The sequence below is a fragment of the Vipera ursinii genome, assembly GCF_947247035.1.
Source record: "Vipera ursinii genome assembly, chromosome: 6".
In the NCBI taxonomy this organism is placed as follows: domain Eukaryota; kingdom Metazoa; phylum Chordata; class Lepidosauria; order Squamata; family Viperidae; genus Vipera; species Vipera ursinii.
Genome location: NC_139515.1, coordinates 43639653 through 43659354, shown reverse-complemented (window position 1 = coordinate 43659354; position 19702 = coordinate 43639653). Strand labels below are relative to the sequence as shown.

Genomic DNA, 19702 nt, shown 5'->3' with positions numbered 1-19702 from the left:
CACCAGTTGTAGTCTCCGAATGGTTCTCAAGGGCAGCCCCATGTAGAGAGCATTGCAATAGTCTAAACGGGAGGTCACGAGCGCATGAGTGACTGTGCGTAGGGCATCTCGGTCCAGGTAGGGTCGCAACTGGCAGACCAGGTGAACCTGGGCAAAAGCTCCCCTGGTCACGGTTCGTATATGATCTTCAAAATTGAGCCGTGAGTCCAGGAGGACGCCTAAGTTGCGAGCCTTATCAACGGGGGGTAACATCTCACCCCCCATCATTAAAGGTGGAATAGTTTGGTTAGCCCGAGATGCCGGTACGCAAAGCCACTCAGTCTTGGCAGGATTGAGACGAAGCCTGTTTCTCCCCATCCAGACCTGGACCGCCTCCAGGCAACGGGACATCATGGCAAGGGCATCACTGAATTGGTTCGGGGTGGAGAAAAAAAGTTGGGTATCATCAGCGTACTGATGATACCCCACCCCGAAACCATGAATGACCTCGCCCAGCGGCTTCATATAGATGTTGAACAGGAGGGGCGAGAGAACCGACCCCTGAGGGACTCTACAAGCGAGAGCCCTTGGGGTGGATCTCTGCCTTCCCGTCAACACCGACTGCGAGCGGCCCAGGAGATAGGAGGAGAACCACCGTAAAATGGTGCCTCCCACTCCCAGCCCCCTGAGACATCGCAGTAGGATACCATGGTCAATGGTACCGAAAGCCGCTGAGAGATCTAATAGGACTAGGACAGAGGAGCAACCCCTGTCCCGAGCCCACCAGAGATCATTCACCAGCGCGACCAGTGCCGTCTCCATGCTGTGCCCGGGCCTGAAACCCGATTGGTATGGGTTCAGATAATCAGTTTCCTCCAGGAACAGAGGAAGCTGATGTGCCACCACGCTCTCAACAACCTTCGCCAAAAAGCGAAGGTTGGAGACTGGACGATAGTTATTTAAAACAGCTGGGTCCAGGGCAGGCTTTTTGAGGAGTGGTCTCACCACCGCCTCCTTCAAGGTGGCGGGGAAGACACCCTCCTTCAAAGAAGCAGTTATTACTGCCTGGAACCAGTCTCGTGTCCTCTCCCGAGCCGCATAAACCAGCCAGGAGGGGCACGGATCCAACAAACAAGTGGTGGAGCTCAGCCTCCCCATGATCCTGTCCACATCATCAGGGGAAACAGGATCGAATTCAGTCCAGATAACATGCTCAAGACCGTCCGATTCCTCTACGTCAGACTCCACCCAGTCAGAGTCCAAACTGGCCCGGATCTGAGCAATTTTGTCCGTCAGATGATGACTAAACTCCTCGGCCCGTCCCTGTAAGGGATCCTCCCTCATCTCCTGGTTAAGAAGGGAGTGAGTCACCCTAAACAAGGCGGCTGGGCGATTATCTGCAGACGCGATGAGGGCGGCGAAGTAGTTAGCCCTCGCCGTCCTCATCGCAGCAAGATAAGACCTTATAAAGGTTCTTAACTGCAATTGGTCAGATTCGGAACGGCTGGACCTCCAACTGCTCTCTAGACCCCGTCTCCGACGTTTCATCTCCGGGAGCTCCACAGAAAACCATGGAGCCCAACGGGATCTGCGTCGGGTCAGAGGTTGCAAGGGTACAACACAGTTGAGTGTTTCAATGGCCACCCTTTCCCAGGCATCCACCAAGACATCAGCTGGGCTGTGAGTGAGGGTGATAGGTATAGACCCAAGCGCCATCTGGAACCGTTCAGGGTCCATTAGGCGCCTGGGACGGAACCATCTAGTTGGTTCCGCCGCCCAGCAGCGGGGGGTGGCATAATGGAAGACCAGTCGTAGGAGATGATGGTCAGACCATGACAGGGGAGTAACAACTGGTAAACCCCCTCCCAAATCATCCAACCATTGTCCAGACAGGAACACCAGGTCGAGAGTGTGACCCCCCATATGAGTCGGGCCTTGAATTACCTGGGTCAGGTCCATGGTCGTCATGGAGGCCATATGATATAATTGTGTAAGTTTAGTGACTGTTTTCTTATAGGAATTATGCATTTTGATATGATTTATTTATGTTATTAAAATATCATTTGAAACTATAAGTTCACATATGTACATATTTTTTTAATAAATGAATATTAGATTTGTTTAATGTTTGAAAATTAGCAATAAAAAGTCAACAGTATAATATATCTCGATTGGCTACATTTTATGAGTTCTATATGATGTTAGTTTTTGAAATATCACCAGTGGGTGGCAGGGATAAAAGAGAAGAAGGAATTTCTTCTAATAGTCATTTCATTATTTTGTCCAGTCCCTCTCTTGGGATCACTCCACGATGCAACCCTTCATTCCAAGTCTCATTTGTATTGCTTACTATCAGGTGCTGGCAGTAAACCATGGGGGAGGCTATTACTGAGATGACATGCTTTTAAAAACTGATTGTACGTGATTGACCACTGACTGTGGGGATGGGAAGGAAATGCCAAATAGCTTTTTTGCTTTCATTGAATAGGAATTGTGTTATTAACTAATAGCCAGCTCTGACATAACAGTGGTCTTCTTTGATCTACTCTGACCAAAGAATTCTACTTTTGGGCAGCTATTGAAATAGGGGGGATAAACTAAGAGCACTGTCTGTGTAGTGTATGCAGGTTTTGCATACATGTGTGGGTCAGTGAATTAAGGAGGTGTGGAGCTGGACAGCTCCGAGCAGGAACAGCGTTCGGCGGGAAGCCAGAACAAGGGGACAGCGTTCAGCGGGAGAGCAGGATTTAAAGGGATTGGCTGACCAGCCGGCAGGACACTTGGATTTTAGCCCATTGGCCAGGCAGTTACCTGACCAGGTATAAGTGAGGGCTGAAATCCTTTGTTCCCCAGTTCGGCCATGTTTCTCAATAAACAACTTAGCTCCTGAACCTGTGTCGCCTCTGATTCTGGAACCAACACAACAGTCTGGACCACTTTGTTTTCTTTGCTCCAGTCTTTTCATTCTTCACAAATGCAGCAAAAAAGTCATAAAACTGGGCACCACTCACTTAAAAACCACCTTGCTTAGCAATGGAAATTCTGGTCATAAGTTGAGGACTACTTGTACTATTGAGGGTGGGTGGGAGAGACATTTTGCATATTCTAATAATCTGAGCAGTTTTAAATAGCTTATTGTCCTGTGCGCTCCCACAGGGAGTGTCTTCTCAGGGTACCGCTGGTAAAAGATTGCCGGCGGACAATACCCAATACAGGGAGGGCCTTCTCTGTGGGTGCGCCGGCCCTTTGGAACCAGCTACCTGTAGAGCTTAGGACTTCCCCTGACCTTTGCTCATTCTGCCGGGACCTGAAGACCTGGCTCTTTGAGCTTTCTGGCCTGGACTGAGGGTATTAATTGGGGTTTTAATTGTATTTTAATTGTTATTGGGGTTTTTAGTTTCAAGGTTAGTGTAATCATTTTAATTGTTTTTAATCTATGTAATTTGTTGTGTTGTTTTAAAAAACCTTGTGAACCGCCCTCAGTCCTACGGGAGAAGGGTGGTATATAAGTTTATTAAAATAAAAAAATAAAATAAATAAATAATGTAATCTGAAGGACACAGCTTGTGACGGTTAGTCGTGTAGTTTCCCAGTAATTCTGAAGTTATTTTGCTGCTTTTTCCTCCAAATAATCCAGTCTAAAGAATATGGATTAGAAATGGCTCTCAGCAGTAGATGTAGGTTTTCAGCTCTTCAACGGGATTGAAAGAAATAATTGAAACAAACAAATAATAAATAAATAAAACAAATACCTTGCCAAATACCTCTGCACGGCTAAACATTCCTTGCCTGACATTTAGTCTTGTGTCATGAAATGTGTCCCATATATGTGTTTCCATGATCATCATGAGAGTCATAACTTTTTACTATTTATGTAATCAATTAAATGATAGCAATGTAAATCTTATTTATGGGAGTGCTAATCTTAAACACATGAGTTTATGTAGTAATATTTAATCTCCTTCGACCTTACATTCAAAAGATTTTTTTTCTAAAAAAATGTTAGCTCCCCACAACTGTTGCTGTGAAGAGTATTGAAAAAGAAAAAAATCCCCCCAAAGCTCAATTTGTTGACTTTGTTCTATTTTTTTATAAATGTTTTATTAATTTTCTATTTTCACATACAAGTGCTCAATAGACAACGTGATGACTGAATCCATTAGTAATTCTGTGGTACATATAAGCTTCTCCCAACTAGGTCCACTATTACACCCGCTAGTACATCCACTCTTCTTCTTGTAATAACCATTTTTCCGTATCAAGCAAATACAATTCTTATTAGTGTTAGTAAACATACAATTGTATATCAACATTTATTACATTTTTCTAATAATATCAATAATATCATTTTAAAATATCTTTTCTAACCAAAGCATAGCTTAATTGCATTTGCACTCAATTTCCACTTATTTAATCCATATTCTATTTTCACTTTTTCAATTTTAATTTCCCATCCATGTTCAAAGTATTCCAATCATTTATAATTTTGAAACAAGTTGTATTTGGGCAACCAAAAGCATCCCTTATTCAAAATTCTTAACATATTCTTATTTCCCTTTTATACTAAGATATAATAATCTGATTATAAATCCTGTCTACTTATAATAATACTTCTATTTTAACAATCTATTCTTAACCATATTCAAACCTCTAATTAATAATATGGCATCCCCTCTAATAGGTCAAAGCTTCTGTTTCCTTCAATCTTACTCTAGCTTTCTTTCTTTGTCAACTAACTTTCCAAGTCAATGCTTTTGGATCATCAAATAATTCTTCCTCTATTTTTGTATATATTATTTGGAACAAGAGAAACAATTTGGTTAAGGTGTTTTTGGAAGAGTTAGCCCATTGATATTCATTAAACGACTTACTTCCTTCTCCAGTTCCCCACAGTTCTGTTAATGACTTTATCTTCCATTCCATCAGCTCTCCTTCCTTGTAATGTTCCAGTATGTTCTGAAACCTTTGTTTATTAAATGTCTTTTAGTTTCCAGTAGTATTGTTGTGTCTTCTGAGTTTCAATTTATCTGAGTCTGACCATTAGCTTCTTCCTTTAGATCCTCAATGTTTGTGTCAGCATTCTCTAGTTTTCCTTCTATTTTCTGGGTTGCTGGTTCCTTCTTTGTAGTTGTTTTCTGAGTTTGTAGATTTAGGTTAGAAAATTGCTCTTTTATCTCCTTTGTGTTATTATTAACCTCACAAGCTAAAGTAATTGTTTCTTGTATTAATTTCATCATAGAGAGAATTTCTTTCTGTGTTTCATCAGTATTTTCTTGGTGATACAGCAAGTTAAGGTTACTGGGAACAAATGTTAAAGATGATGTTTTATTATTTAACGCTGAGTATGGAACATCCATTTTATTTTTTTATTTTTAAAAATACCGTAAATAGTCTTTATAGAGTTATCCAACCAACTGTCCATTCCTGAGTCTCCCCTAAGCAGATATAGGTAAAATTCATTTTTTTCTGTCCAGTAAGAAATATATCCTTTCTGTTCAGGGAGAAAAAAGAACCATTGAAGGTTGTTTAACAATCAAGAGTTATAATCCAAAGTGTTCCATATGTTTTTTTATACAAGAAAATAATTCCACAATACAGTTCTGAAAGTCAGTATTTATGTTCAAAATTCAGACAGGCCAAACTTAGAATATATATCATTTCTGCCACACAGATAAGTAATGCCCAAGCCTGTTCCTTTTTTCTCAGCTGAAATTCTCAGTAGTAAAAGCTTTCAAGGCCAGCCAAAGTCTTATCTAATTCTGAGCTTCAAGCCAGGTTTCTTTTAGGCATATATAAGTAGTAGTGCCATAATTCACCACTAGATGTCATCAACACTACTTTTCAGTTTTTAGATCCAGAACTTATATTGTAAACTTTTCAAGTCTTTTTCTGTAAAAAAAGTCTTAAAACACTTATAGTCCCCAAATTTTAAAGCTGTATGTATATATTTATTCCAAATATATCTTATAGGTTTCACCATTTTCCCCAAGTAATTAATTCACCACTTTTCTTTTCTGAGGGAATGGGGCAGAATTTCCCTTTGCCTCTTTCATCAGGGGGAGTGTTTTGGGCAAATTTTCAGAAAGATGTCTTAAAATCATAAAGGAAGGGTCAAGTCTCACCCACTTTCATCCACATTGCTGTAAAGATGCTTGGTAGTGCTTGCTGACTTCGGCTGTCAGCAGCTTCGGACTGGCTATGCGAATGCAGCCAGTCTTTCCCCTGCCAGTTTGGAGGGCTTCCTCAGATCAAACAAGAGGGCTTACAACCCCTGCAATCAACTATAGTCCCCTCCTTGCTTGCTGCCTCTATGGGGTGACTTTTGACCCTTTCCAGGGTCCCCCAGCAGGGTGAAACCAGATGCCAAAGACAGAGCCCCATCTTCCTGCACCTGCATCACTGTGACATCAAAACTGGAAGTCCCACTTTGTTCTATTGACAAACCGTCAGAATGTAAGAAAGGAGTATCAGCAGTTTTGAACTATGGGATTCCTCTAGTACTTCTAAGTGTTGTAAGTGGCTAGAGTGGCAGACAGGATACTCATACTTTGTAAGAAGAAGGAAGAAAATAAATTAAGATCTCTTCTGCCTGGGTGCAGGTTGAGATACCATTTATTGTCAGTGGAAATTCAAACTGTCCACAAATTTTGTTAAACTCCAGCTTTCTACAGATGGAGGGAAAAGAGGGATATCCAAAGTTGGCTTCATACGATAATTACATCTAGTTTGCAAAGAGAGTCCGAAGAGAAGGAGCTTTCTGTAATTCTATTAACATTTAGTGATTATATGGAGTTTTGCAGATACGGTAGCCCCACTTATTAGAAAAACTAGATGTGTGTCTGATATATGTCATGGGAACTGATGATTGTATGGATAGGTTTAGCATATTATAATCAGTTGTAGGGTAAATTCTTCCCTTCTGATATAATCATTAATAGCCTAAAGTGAAAAAGTCAGCAACTGCTTGTAATCATTGAATCCTGTCTCATGCACTGTACAAGAAAATTCACCAAGATTTATTTTACAGTACAGAAAAATGAAATTTTACAAGATGATTGGACTTGGGTATATTTGCATATTTCCCTACTTAATGTGGTTATTTTCATACATACATTCTTCATGTGAGTATATTGTAGAAATGATTTGATCTTCAAAAAGGTCTCTGGAGTTGTATCTTTGGAAATCTGATGGGATATTCATAGAACATAGCTTGTATTAAAAAAAAACCATCTTGTCTTTGAGACCCTAGATATCTCCACTGCAAAATGTTTTGCTTCTTCCTGCTGGCAAAATAAATAAATAAAAGCCATATGGTTTTTTAAACGGTGGAGGACCAACATGACTGAACCTCATGTTGAACAGGCAATAGAGACTTATGCTCAGAAGAAATCCCACATCCTGCTGAGTAGGTGGCAGTCTATATTTTTTAGACTAGGTGGAAATAGGAGTTTTTTTTTCCAATATGACATTTGTGAAATTATCATGTAACCTAGATCCTGATTCAACCGCTAGGCAATTTCAGAACAGTTGGGTTCCTTTATTAGAGAGAGCAATTCATGTACTATGCTAATTCATAATGCAACTTTTAGATGTGGTATAATTGTATTTTTGATATGCTCTTTCATATATGAAACAAACAAACAAACTTTCACCCAGCAAAGTTCTCCAACACCTGGTTTCTTATGACAAGAGGAGAATTTGTAAAGTTCCTTCCCTCTTCTGGCCTGCTGGGAATCTGCCATGGATATTTGCATATGATTGGCTGCAATGAAACATGTAATGTAAATATGACATTTTCTTATTGTCTTTATGCCTCTCCAGGAGAAGAATAGAGACAGCTATGATTATCATGGGATTGTTTTCCTGAGTTGAGTTCAGTTGATTGTTCAAGTTTTATATGGGTAAAAATATAAAGATATTGTTACTATTACTGAAACTTGTGGAATGAAACCATGACCTAGATATACTGCTAGAAGGATATATATTGTTCAAAAGAAACAGAACCAATTCAAAGGGGAGGGGGAGAAATTCCACTGTATGTAAAGAATTACCACATCATACTAGGGATGAAAGTATTTGGATGAATATCAAAGGAAAAATAAATGACATTGCTATAAGTGTGCACTAAAGGTCCCCTAAACAAGTGGAGGAAATAGAAGAACTCTTTGCTAATCAGTTAGTCAAGGTATGCAGGAAACACCCCCCTGTAGTAAAAGGGGACTAACTACCCTGACATCAACTGGGAAACAAACTCTGTAGCAAATGGGATATTGAACAGGTTTCTGACATGCCTAGCTGACAACTTTGTCACCTGAGAGATGCAGGTGGGTATTAGAGGGTCAGCTATACTGGTTTTAATCCTAACTAATAGACATGAAGTGATTAATAGAGTTGTATTTGCTTAGTGTGGAAAAATGTCTATTACCAGAAGAAGAGAAAATATAATGGAGGGTGTAATATTGGATTTAATTTGAAGAAGCCTACATATACCACGGAATCACTGATGGACTCAATCATCACGTTGTCTATTAGGCACTTGATTGTAAAAATAGAAAATTAATAAAATATTTATAAAAAGAAAAGAAATGAAGAAAGCAATCACTAGAAGACAGCATGGATTTGTTAAAACAGATCATGCTGTCAAATCTTATTACTTATTAGAATAGAATAGAATAGAATAGAATAGAATAGAATAGAATAGAATAGAATAGAATAGAATAGAATAGAATAGAATAGAATAGAATAGAATAGAATAGAGGAGAGGAGAGGAGAGGAGAAGAGAAGAGAGGAGAATAATAACTGTATTGTCACTTTAAATGTACACTAATTGGCATACATTAAAATGAAATTTCATTGCATTCAGCTCTCAAAGAGTCCCCACCTCCGATATACACTACACAAATATGACAAAAATAAGTAAGTAAGTAAATAAATAAATACAGAATTATGCATATACGCACATATATTATATGACACAGAGAAAGAACAGTCAAGTTCGGGTTATGTATACATGTGTATGGCTCTAGATGGAAACTAATCAAGAAGAGATTCCACCTAGAAATAAGGAGATATTTTTGGACAGTGAGAACAATTAACCAGTGGAACAGAAGTTGCCTTCAGAAGTTGTGGGAGCTTCATCACTGGAGGCTTTCCAGAAGAGACTGGACTGCCATCTGTTGGAAATGGTGTAAAGACTCCTGCTTGGGCGGGGTGGTGGTGTTGGACTAGATGACCTACAAGGTTCCTTCAAACTCTGTTATTATGCTATCTTATGTTCACTTATGCTATCTTTGATAAAGTGACTAAATTAGAGGATCAGGGAAATTCTGTGGATGTAGTTTATTTGGACTTCAGTAAGGCATTTGACAAAAATAGACCATAGCCTACTTCTTAGTAAAATAGAACAATGTGGGATAGACAGTACCACCACCAGATGGATTTGCAGTTGGCTGGTAAACCTCAGCATTCGGCCCAGTCCTCTTCAACATCTTCATAACTGACTTAGATGGATGGATAGAAGGGGAATTCATCAGATTTGCTGATTTATCAGATTCATCAGACACAAGACTGGGGTGGGGGAATTGCCAACAATTGGGAAAATAACTAGTATAATGAAGAGACTGATAGGAGTTACATGCTAGCTACCTTCTGGTACTTGAGGAGTTGTCACAAAGCACCTGAGGGCAGGATAAGATGCAATGGGTGGAAGGGCAGGACAAGATGCAATGGGTGGAAGCTTGTTAAAGAGAGATCTAATCTGGAACTAAGGAGAAATTATTTATATATATAGCACACTCTAGAATTTTCTTAATTAGTACTTCTTCAGTTGGTAAGTTTTCATTTTTCCAATGTTGGGCAAATACAATTCTTCCTGCTGTTAATATATGTAGTATTAGATATCTGCAATCTTTTTTGTAATTAGCTCCTATTATTTCTAACAAGAACAATTCTTGTTTAAAGTCTATTTGTTTTTTAGTCATCTTCTCCAACCATAAATGTATTTTAACCCCAAATCTTTTTGCTTTAGAGCATGTCCACTAGATGTGTTAATAAGTACCTGGTCTTTGTTTACATTTCCAACAGTTGTTTGAAGTATTTTTTAAACATTTTTGCTAGTCTCACTGGTGTCATATGCCATCTGGAAAACATTTTGTATAAATTTTCTTTATATGGTACTGCTTTAGTTAATTTAGTATTTCTTTCCCATAATTTTTGCCACTCTTCTAATTATATATTATATCCAAAATTCTTTGCCCATATTATCATTTTTTCTTTTACTTGTTCTTCCTCCATCTTTAAATTTAACAAAAATCTATAGACTTTCTTAATCAACTTTTCATCTGTTTTTAACAATATCTGATCAAATTCTGTCTGTTCTTTATAAAATCCTGTTGTTTTCACATCTTTTTCATATCTTGTTTGAATTTGCAGATATGGCCACCATGCTAAATCAATACCTTGTTCTTGTAAGTCTTGTCTGTCTTTCATTTTTCCTTCGTTATCCAAAATATCTTTATAAGTCACAACTTTATCATAGTTAATTAAATTTAGGTAAGCAAAAACTTCCATTGTTGAAAGCCATTCAGGTATCTTAATATAATTTTTTTCTTTTATTTTTTCCCATTCGGAGAGAAATGCATTCCTTATAAAATGGTTTAGGAAGTATCTATGTATTTTATTCTTTCTATACCACAGAAAAGCATGCTAACCAATTTGTTGCTCATGCCCCTCTAGGTAAAATAGTCTTTTATCTCTTAAGTATTATCCATTCTTTAAGCCATGTTAGAATAGTTGCTTGGTAGTATAACCTGCGGTCTGGGAATCCAAATCCTCCACTGTCTTTTGCTTCTTGTAGCATTTTCACTTTAATTCTAGCTTTTTTTTCCTTGCCAGATGAATTTCAGTATTATTGTATTCAGTTCATCAAAAAAGGCTTTTCCCAGCCTTACAAGGGATCGTTTGAAATAAAAAGAGTATTTTTGGTAAGATATTCATTCTCACTTTTGCTATTCTCCCCAACATTGACAGTTGAAGGTTTTTCCACTTTTCCAAATCCAATTTTATTTCTTTTAGCAGTCTTACATAGTTGTCTTCTTTTACTGTTACACATCTTGCTGTTAGATAAATTCCCAAGTACTTAACTTTTTTAACTATTTGAAGATTTGTTTCTTTTGTTAGTTAGTTTTTTTGTTTTTTTGTTAAATTCTTTGTTAGCACTTTGGTCTTTTCTCTGTTTATTATCAGCCCTGCCACTTCTCCAAATTTTTCTATTTTCTCCAGACGTTTAGGGCTTTTTTCCAATGGATCTTCCCGTATAAAAACCAAGTCATCTGCAAATGCTTGTAATTTATATTTTTCATCTTTTATCTCCAGTCCTTTAATTTCTGAATGGTAAAAAAGATCAGAAGGGCAAAAAGGAAAGATAGAAAAAAAAGAAGCAGGGGGGAAAAAGCCAAAATTTGTAATCCAAAGAATTCTTCTGTTCAAAGGGGTTTCTTGGTATTCACTCTTTCGGAAACAGCTTATAAAGATTCCAGGTCAAGCTGTGTTTGTAATCCAGGGGAGTCCGATGACTCCAGACACAGTTTTTATTTATATTTATAATCCATCCTGTAAGACAGGGCAATCCAAAAAGAGTCTTTCTTTCCCAGCCACAGTCTTCAGGACTCAAAATTCCAAGGACACTGAGATAAGCCATGTCTGGGCATACAACCAAGTTTTACTCTGATCAGGGCAAACTGCGTATAATTCTCAGTTTCGCCACTAGATGTCATTATATGTCCATTCCCACCATACTTTGAGAAAGTTTAAAAAGTTAAAGCTCTGATGACTTTCAAAAAAAAAAAAAATAAACAAGAAGGATCTATAAAACCAAAAGCTTCCCAAATTATCCTTCTTTTATGTCTCAGACAGCTTCACAGTAATGCTATAAGTCAGTTTTAATTTGTCAGAAACTTAAACTGCCGCTTATAATTCAGGAGGGAGGGGTAAGAAAGGAAAATACCTCCTCCTTCCCTGGAGTTAAGGGCTTTGTTCTGAAATGCTGTTGGAATGCTGTTCCACGGAACTGGAATTTCCACTTGCAGAGAGATAAGGAAAGTAATCTCACCCAGGTTGGCTGTTTGCTTTCACTTTGAAGTTCTCTGTCTCCAACAATCAGCTGCTTATGGCAGACCATATGGGTGCAGTCAGCCTTTCTTTCTGCCGGTCCCGAGGGTTCCTTTGGATCAAATGGGCCAGCTACCGCTGACCCACAATCTGCAAAGTTTCACCCTTTGGCCAGTCACCTCTATGGGGTGACTTTCAGTCTTATTGGACTCCCCAGCTGGTAGAAGTCAGACTTGGGGAAGGAGAATTCATCCCCCAGTGTCCATCTTGCAGCAACCTCCGAACTAAGGAGAATTTTTTTGACACAATGAAAACAATAAATCAATGGAACAGCTTGCTTTCTGGAGTTGTGGGTGCTCTATCGCTGGGGATCTTCAAGAAAAATTTGGACAGCCATTTGTCCAGTTGCAAAAAGGTCTCCTGTTTGGGCAAGCAGTTGGACTAGAAAATCTTTAAGGTCCTTACAGCCCTGATTCTATTATTCTTCCATCTGAAATCTTTTCCATGTGGCTATGTAGATAAGGAAAGAAACTTCTCACTGACTTTAGCTGGAAACTTTTTCTGTCTCCAGTCTCCAGTCATCTACAGTAGTTCCTGGAGTATTTTCTGGGCTAGGTGGCTCTGAGGATCCAACCCAATGAAATGGGAGTCTGCCTGAATTAGCAAGCTGTGTCCTTGTTCCATCAGACTCATGTTTAGCAGAATGGTTGCCATAGGATTTATTCTGTTTCTCCCATAGTTCCATTCACATTAGAGACTTGAGGTAACTATAGTTGATTTTTGTTTAAATGTTCTAGCAACATTTCTTTGCAAAGTTTTATTAGCAACATTCCTTGAGGAAAAAGAAGTGGAAACTGTCATGGTTCCAATTAATGAGACAGATAAAAGAACATTCAGGCATTGTTTATTCTAAAAAGTCTATAATAATGAGAATGAAGCATCGGCACTCATGGATGGATGCCAGAATCTGAATTCTCCTCCCCTGAACACATCATATCATACACAATTCCTGTTAAGTATTCGGTTCTTGAAGGCATTAAGCAAGACGAAGTGTTAAAACAGCAACTAGTTTATTCTCAGTCAGAACATAACAGAAGCAAGCTATTTATACAGTTGGCCTCTAGGCGGTGACCAATAGATTTAAAGTAGCAGTTTCCCACCCTAAACCTACTTAACAGACTGCAGTAGCAAGTCTAGCTCAGCCAGCAACCGTTACATAACATACAAAAGTAGGTCAGCCATTAGGCAAGCAGTTAGACATAAAGCAAGTGATTTTAGCATATAAGGCCAATACATTACACTTCTTCCACCTGGATACACAAACACTCATTTACTTTACACAATCTTGCAGATACTTAGGCGGCCTTCGTGACCATTCAGAACATTGGGGGGGGGTGTTACAGGAATTGCCCGGTCTACCTGCTTGCCTGCCTGGCTGGGTAGACCAGGGTTCTAAGGTTCAGTGGAGTCAGAGTGACTTGAGTCCCTTTGGCTGGCCTGTCCCAGTCGGCCCAAACCAAAGTCCAATTGTTCAGCGAAATCTGCTGGGCTGCTCCTTGGTGCAGGTTGTCTGTCCAGATCCTGGGATACAGTCTGTGTATCAGAAGGGGACTCTTCTATGGCCATTTCTCCATCACCATGTGGAAGAGTTCTCTCAGAGCATACAAACTGCTCTGTTGCACCACTGTCTTGTGGACCCAGTGTCTGTCCCTCTTGGGAGTCCTGAGCCAGCAACTGATCTGCTAGCTGCCGATGCAGCTGATCAATGTGCCGGCGAATGACTCGCCCATCTTCCAGACCACCTCATATAAGAGTGGTCCTGACACCTTAACAACCTTTGCTGCCACCCACAAGGCCTCTTGCCTGTAATTCTGGGTCCAAACCCAGTCACCCACTTGCAAGCTTCTGGGCACTTTTGGCCGTGCCGTGTCTGAGGCAACTGTCGGGGTGCAGCCTGTCCAGTTTGATGATCAAACGCCTGCCCCATCAAAGCTCAGCTGAACTTTTGCCTGTGGTGGTGCAAGGCATTGTGTGCTGGCAGAGTAGAAAATCAGCCAGCCTGTGGTGCCAATCTCCTGTTACAATGTGTTTCAGGGATTCCTTGGTTGTGCAAACCATGTGTTCTGCTTGTCCGTTCGACAATGGGTGAAAGGGAGCTGACGTGGCGTGCCTTATGAAGTTGGCCCTGAGGAAAGCCTGGAATTCTGACATGGTGAACTGGGCCCCGTTGTTGGAGACTGGGAGCCCATGTGTTGCAAATAATTTCTGCAGCACCTGGATGGTCCTAGCAGTAGTCATAGTGGACATTGGCACCACCTCTAACCATTTAGAGCAGGGCTTTTTTTCACCCATTGTACCACTTTTAGGATATGGCAACATCTGAGGTGTCAAAAACCTGATGTCCCCTCCCCAACAAAAGGAAAAAAGTGATGAAGTACAGGTAGTCCTCGACTTACAACAGTTCACTTAGTGACTGTTTGAAGTTACAATGGCACTGAAAAAAGTGCCCCCCAAGCCACAGCCGAGCAAGACACCTGCCTGCCTGCCTGGCAGTGCTCTTCCTCCTGTCTGAGGTTTTCATTGTTGTGAGCATTTCTGTTGAGGATTGGCAGTGGGGGTGGGGTGGGGAGTGTTTGGTTTTTATTCCCCCCATCTGCTGGGTGGTTGCAATAGGTTTTGGTCACCACATGACCCTGGGACACTGTGACCATCATAAATATGAATCAGTTGCCAAGTATCTGAATGTAAATCACAAGACCCAGGAGATGCTGCAACATTCAGCTGATTGGTGCTTCTTCTGGGCTCAGAAGCACCAGGATCAGCGCTGAGCTTCAGCTGGAGCCTGGCGCTGATCCTGGTGCTTTTGCTGAGCCCTGACAGCCCTGCAGCTTCAACTGTCTCTTGCTCAGGCTTGTGCAGTGCTGCTACCAGTTCAGCTCATTCCCCTCCCCCGCTACCACTTTTCTAGGATGGTCGCGTACCACCTGCCAGGTGCCAATGTACCCATACCACTGGTTGAAAAGCCCTGATTTAGAGTGGCTGTCGACCACTATTAAAAATAATTGTCCCTGAAAGGGCCCAGCAAAATCAACATGGATTCTGGACCACGGTGTGTGCATTTCCTCCCATCGGTGGACAGCGGCCTGCACATCTCCGGTCTGGATTGTTGACACATGTAGCAACCATGTACTTAGGCCTTGATAGCTTTATCTAGCCCTGTAGCTCCTTGCCAGTGCCTTCATCCAGACTATTCCCAGATGGCCTTCATGCAGAGACTGAAGAACCCTTAATGAGCTGGGGACTATGACTCTACTTTCCCAAAGAATGCACCCTTTATGAGCTTTGTGGCAAGGGCAATCTGCTAAGGCCATCTGCATGGCCCATTTCTTTGCACTGCTTATGAATCAGCCTGTAGGCTGAAAGGAATATAGACCACCTCAGCATTTGGGGGGACAGAATCTGAGGTGTCTGCCTGTTTGTCATGAACAATTCTAGCAAGGGCTTGTGGTCTGTGAAGATCGTGAAATGGCATCCATACAAGTAGTCATGGAACTTTTTAACCCTGGCCATAATGGCCAAGGCCTCCTTGTCAATCTGCGCGTAATTACACTTGGCAGAAGACAGGGTCCTTGAATAATAAGTGATGGGAGACTGTTTCCCATCAGCCAACAGATGGCTCAACACAGCCCCAACCCCATATGGGGATGCATCACATGCAACGCAAACTGGCAACTTTTCGTTAAAAGTGTGTGAGCACTGAGTTTGAGGACAGCAGTGATTTGACTGCCTGGAAACTCCTTTTGTGGACATTGGTCCACTGACACTGAGTGTTTTTGTCTAAGAGCCAGTGTAACGGCTCTGCCACTGCTGCTTTATTGGGGAGGAAGGCATGGTAAAATTTAAGAAGGCCCAAGAAGGCTTGAAGCTCTCCTTTGAACCTAGGGCTTGGTGCCTGCTGAATCGCTTTCAGCTTTGACTCTGCAGGATGGATGCCATTGGCATCGATCTGGAATCCCAGGAACTCAGTTGACTGTACCCCAATCTTGCATTTTTCTTTTTTCAATTTGAGTCCCGTGTCGTGGAACCGCTGAAGGATGGCTCTAAGCCGTTCAGCCAGGACTTCTGTAGACTCCCTGGCAATGAGCACATCATCGAAGTAGGGGCAAACCCCTGGAATACCCTTGAGCATACTCTCCAACACCTGGGGCTACACTCACCCCAAACTGTAGGCGCTTGACCTTGAAGGCCTTCCTATGTGTAATAATGGTTTGGGCGGCTACCATGGCCTTGTCCACCAGCAGCTGTTGCTAGGCCTGTGATAAATCTAATTTAGCGAACACATGGCCTCCTTGCAAGGACACCAAAATATGGCTGACAACTGGCACTGGGTACGCATGCTGTTGAAGTGCCCAGTTAATGGTGCACTTATAGTCAGCACAAATGCATACTTCTCCATTGGCCTTGAATGGTGTTACGATGGGGATTTCCCACACCCCACGGTCTACAGGCTGCAATACCCCTTGACTGACTAGCTTATCCAGCTCTGCATCAATTTTAGGCTTTAACATGAAAGGCACTCGACGGGGCTTAACCCGGATTGGCGTTACCAGGGGATCGAGCTTAAATGCTATCGGAGGACCCTTGTACTCTCCCAGGCTTGGACTGAAAACATCTGCAAACTCTAGGCAGACTGAAGACAAGTTTGCCGCCTGTGTCCGGTGAATGCCGGTTACTTGGATGCCCAATGCATCAAACCAATTGAGCCCTAGGAGGCTCAAGCATTGGCCTGCCACCATAATAACATCTAGTGGGCCTGTAAACCCCTTGAACTTCACCGCTAATGTGGCTTCGCCCTTGACCGCCACTCGGGAGTTCTGGAAGTCTGTGAGTAAAATGAAGTTTGACCCATCTGTTGCTGAGGCTGCAAATGTGCCGGAAGGTTCCAATGGAGGTGATGGACACAGCTGAGCCTGTGTTCAGTTCCATTTTACATGGAACTCCTGAAGCTCGACTTGCAGTCGAAGCTTCTGCTTAAGAGGTCGGTGGGCACCAGTGCAGATCACGCTCCTATGACTGGAGCAGAACCCTACTTGGTGTTGTCTCGGGGCCTTGGTACCTCTCCTGAATGCTTCTTCCTGCTGATGGTTCCGCTGGCGACCTCGGCAGACAGCAGTGATGTGGCCTTGTTTTCCATACACCCAACATGTTGCTATTCAGAAATGGCATTCCGCAATTTGATGGCGGCCTCTGCAGCCCATGCACCTAGGGAATGGGACTGCCTTGTCAGATAGCCTTGGTCTCTTTACCTGGTGACAATGTAGCTTGTTGACTTCATAGTCAGAGTTGGTGTCTTCCATCTGCTCAGTGTCCTTGTAGTGGATGGCTTTGGTGCTTGGCATGCTTTTGGAGGGCCACAGTGCCTTAACGGCCCTTCCGGTGGCTTTGTCTGCCATGACCTTGTTCAAGGCCTCCTGTAGTGAGAGAGTCTCCTTAGCGAAAAGTTTTTGTTGGAGCTTTCTGTTCCTGAGTCCATAGACTAAGCGGTCTCTTAGTCTCTCTTCTAAATTGGCAAAATTACATAGTCAAGACGCCTGCTGAAGAGCTCCAATGAACTCCGTTGCCAACTCGCCAGGTTGTTGTTCGCATTGCTCGAAGGCATGCCTCCATGCTATCATGGATAACTTTGGCTTGAAGTGGTCTCGGATTACAGAGGGTAGTGAGCACAGCACAAAACATTGTGGGCTGTCCCCTGATACCACTGGATGACAGGCTCGCTGCCTTGGAAGAGTGAGGAAAATTCTCAGGGATGACTCACACCCTGGTCACTATCTCTTTACTCTCTTACCATTGGGTAGGAGATACAGGAGTATAGCCAGCCATACCAACAGGCTGAAGAACAGCTTTTATCCATGGGCTGTCAGGCTCTTGAACAGGAAATAATTTTATAATTTTATGTATGACTTACAAGGCCAGTGTGTTGTGCAATTAGCTCACATGGTGTAACAAGATGGTGGGTTTGTTGTCACTGTGAGTTGTGGGGGGGGCACAAAGGGAGGCTCAGCCAATCTCAATGTATACATGGTTGTACTTTGACAATAAAGGTTCATTCATTCATTTTTTTCCAAGTCCATGTAGCTCATGGACACTAGCGGTGTGGGAGCAACCAAGTTCTCGGTGATATCGAAGGTGGCTGGGTCACACACGTAGAGGAGGGTCACAGCCTTCAGCCCATCTTCGCCAACTTGGTTGGTGCGGAGGTAGTTTTCTACATGGGAAATGTAGGACACCCATCTCTCTGGGTGTGTCACGTCGAATTCTTCGAGCTTCCCAACTTTTGCCATGGTGAGTAGTCTTGCTTGTTTCTCACATTGCCTTGTGCTGCTGGCTTCTGCGTAGGCCCTAGGATGGATCCTTAGGGCATGGTGGTCTCCAGCATGGCTTGCTAGGCAGACTGAGGGGGGGGGAATGTAGTTCCTGCCAGGCTCTGTGCTGGCCTCACCCCCTAGTGACTTCAGGCTCTTACAATGAAGCAGCACATCCCACCTTTGTCGCCAGTGTTAATTATTCAATTCTTGAAGGCATTACTGCTAAGCTTGTAAGCCGCCCTGAGTCTTTGGAGAAGGGCGGGATATAAATGGAATTAAAATAAATAAATAAATTAAGCTAGACGAAGTGTTCAAACAGCAACAAGTTTATTCTCAGTCAGAACATAACAGAAGCAAGCTAATAGTTGCTGCGCAATTATTTATACAGTTGGCCTCTAGGCGGCAACCAATAGATTTAAAGTAGCAGTTTCCTGCCGAAAACCGGAGACACCAAGTCTAGCTCAGCCAGCAACCGTTACATAACATACAAAAGTAGGTCAGCCATTAAGCAAGCAGTTAGGCATAAAGCAAATGATTTAAGCATATAAGGCCAATACGTTACAATTCCCTCCCTTAATTTACATGTCATAAATCATATTCTCCAATTAGTTTAACATGCAAAGTTTCACTTCCTTTCTGTAGCGCCGCCATTTCTTATCTTATTAAAACAACCTGGTTAGCATTCTCCTCCCCCCCATCTTCATTGATTCAAAGCAAAACAGTTTAAAGGAAAAGGCTGCCTCTCATATTGTCACAGCAAAAACATTCCATGTTTGCAGCGTTGACAGAAACTGGATTTTTTCTCTCTGTCTTTTTGGAAAACTTCATAGTATTTTTTTTCAACCTCAGTTCTCTGTATTACATTGTATTCTTCTTCTTCCTCTTGAATAATTTTAATAATCCTGCAGCACTACAGTCTCTAATATTATTTTCAGTTGTCTCAGTGTTAGAAAGCTAATGTTACTTCTTGAACTAGTTTTTTTCAGTTTAATAAAGTGTGATAAAAAATTAAGTTGATCAGCAGTGCTTCTGAGCCATTTTCTTTGTCAAGTTAGCTTAGAAAATTAATTATAAGATGACTATAACTTACTGGCAAAGAACTGCACACCAAATCCGGATTCTAATATAAAGCCTGGATGGGAAAACTTTTCAGTCTCAAATGCCACACGTTGCCCTTGAACAACCTACAGTTGGAGATACATCTGGGAATACACTCCCTCCCACTCAACCCTTCTCCCTAGTACCCACTA

General features: G+C 41.7%; 1 protein-coding gene across 1 annotated transcript in view; it reads left to right on the top strand.

The window, feature by feature from the left end:
• The window catches only part of IL22 (interleukin 22), a 53504-nt gene that overhangs the window by 4182 nt on the left and 29620 nt on the right, over nucleotides 1–19702 (top strand). The window lies entirely within an intron of this gene.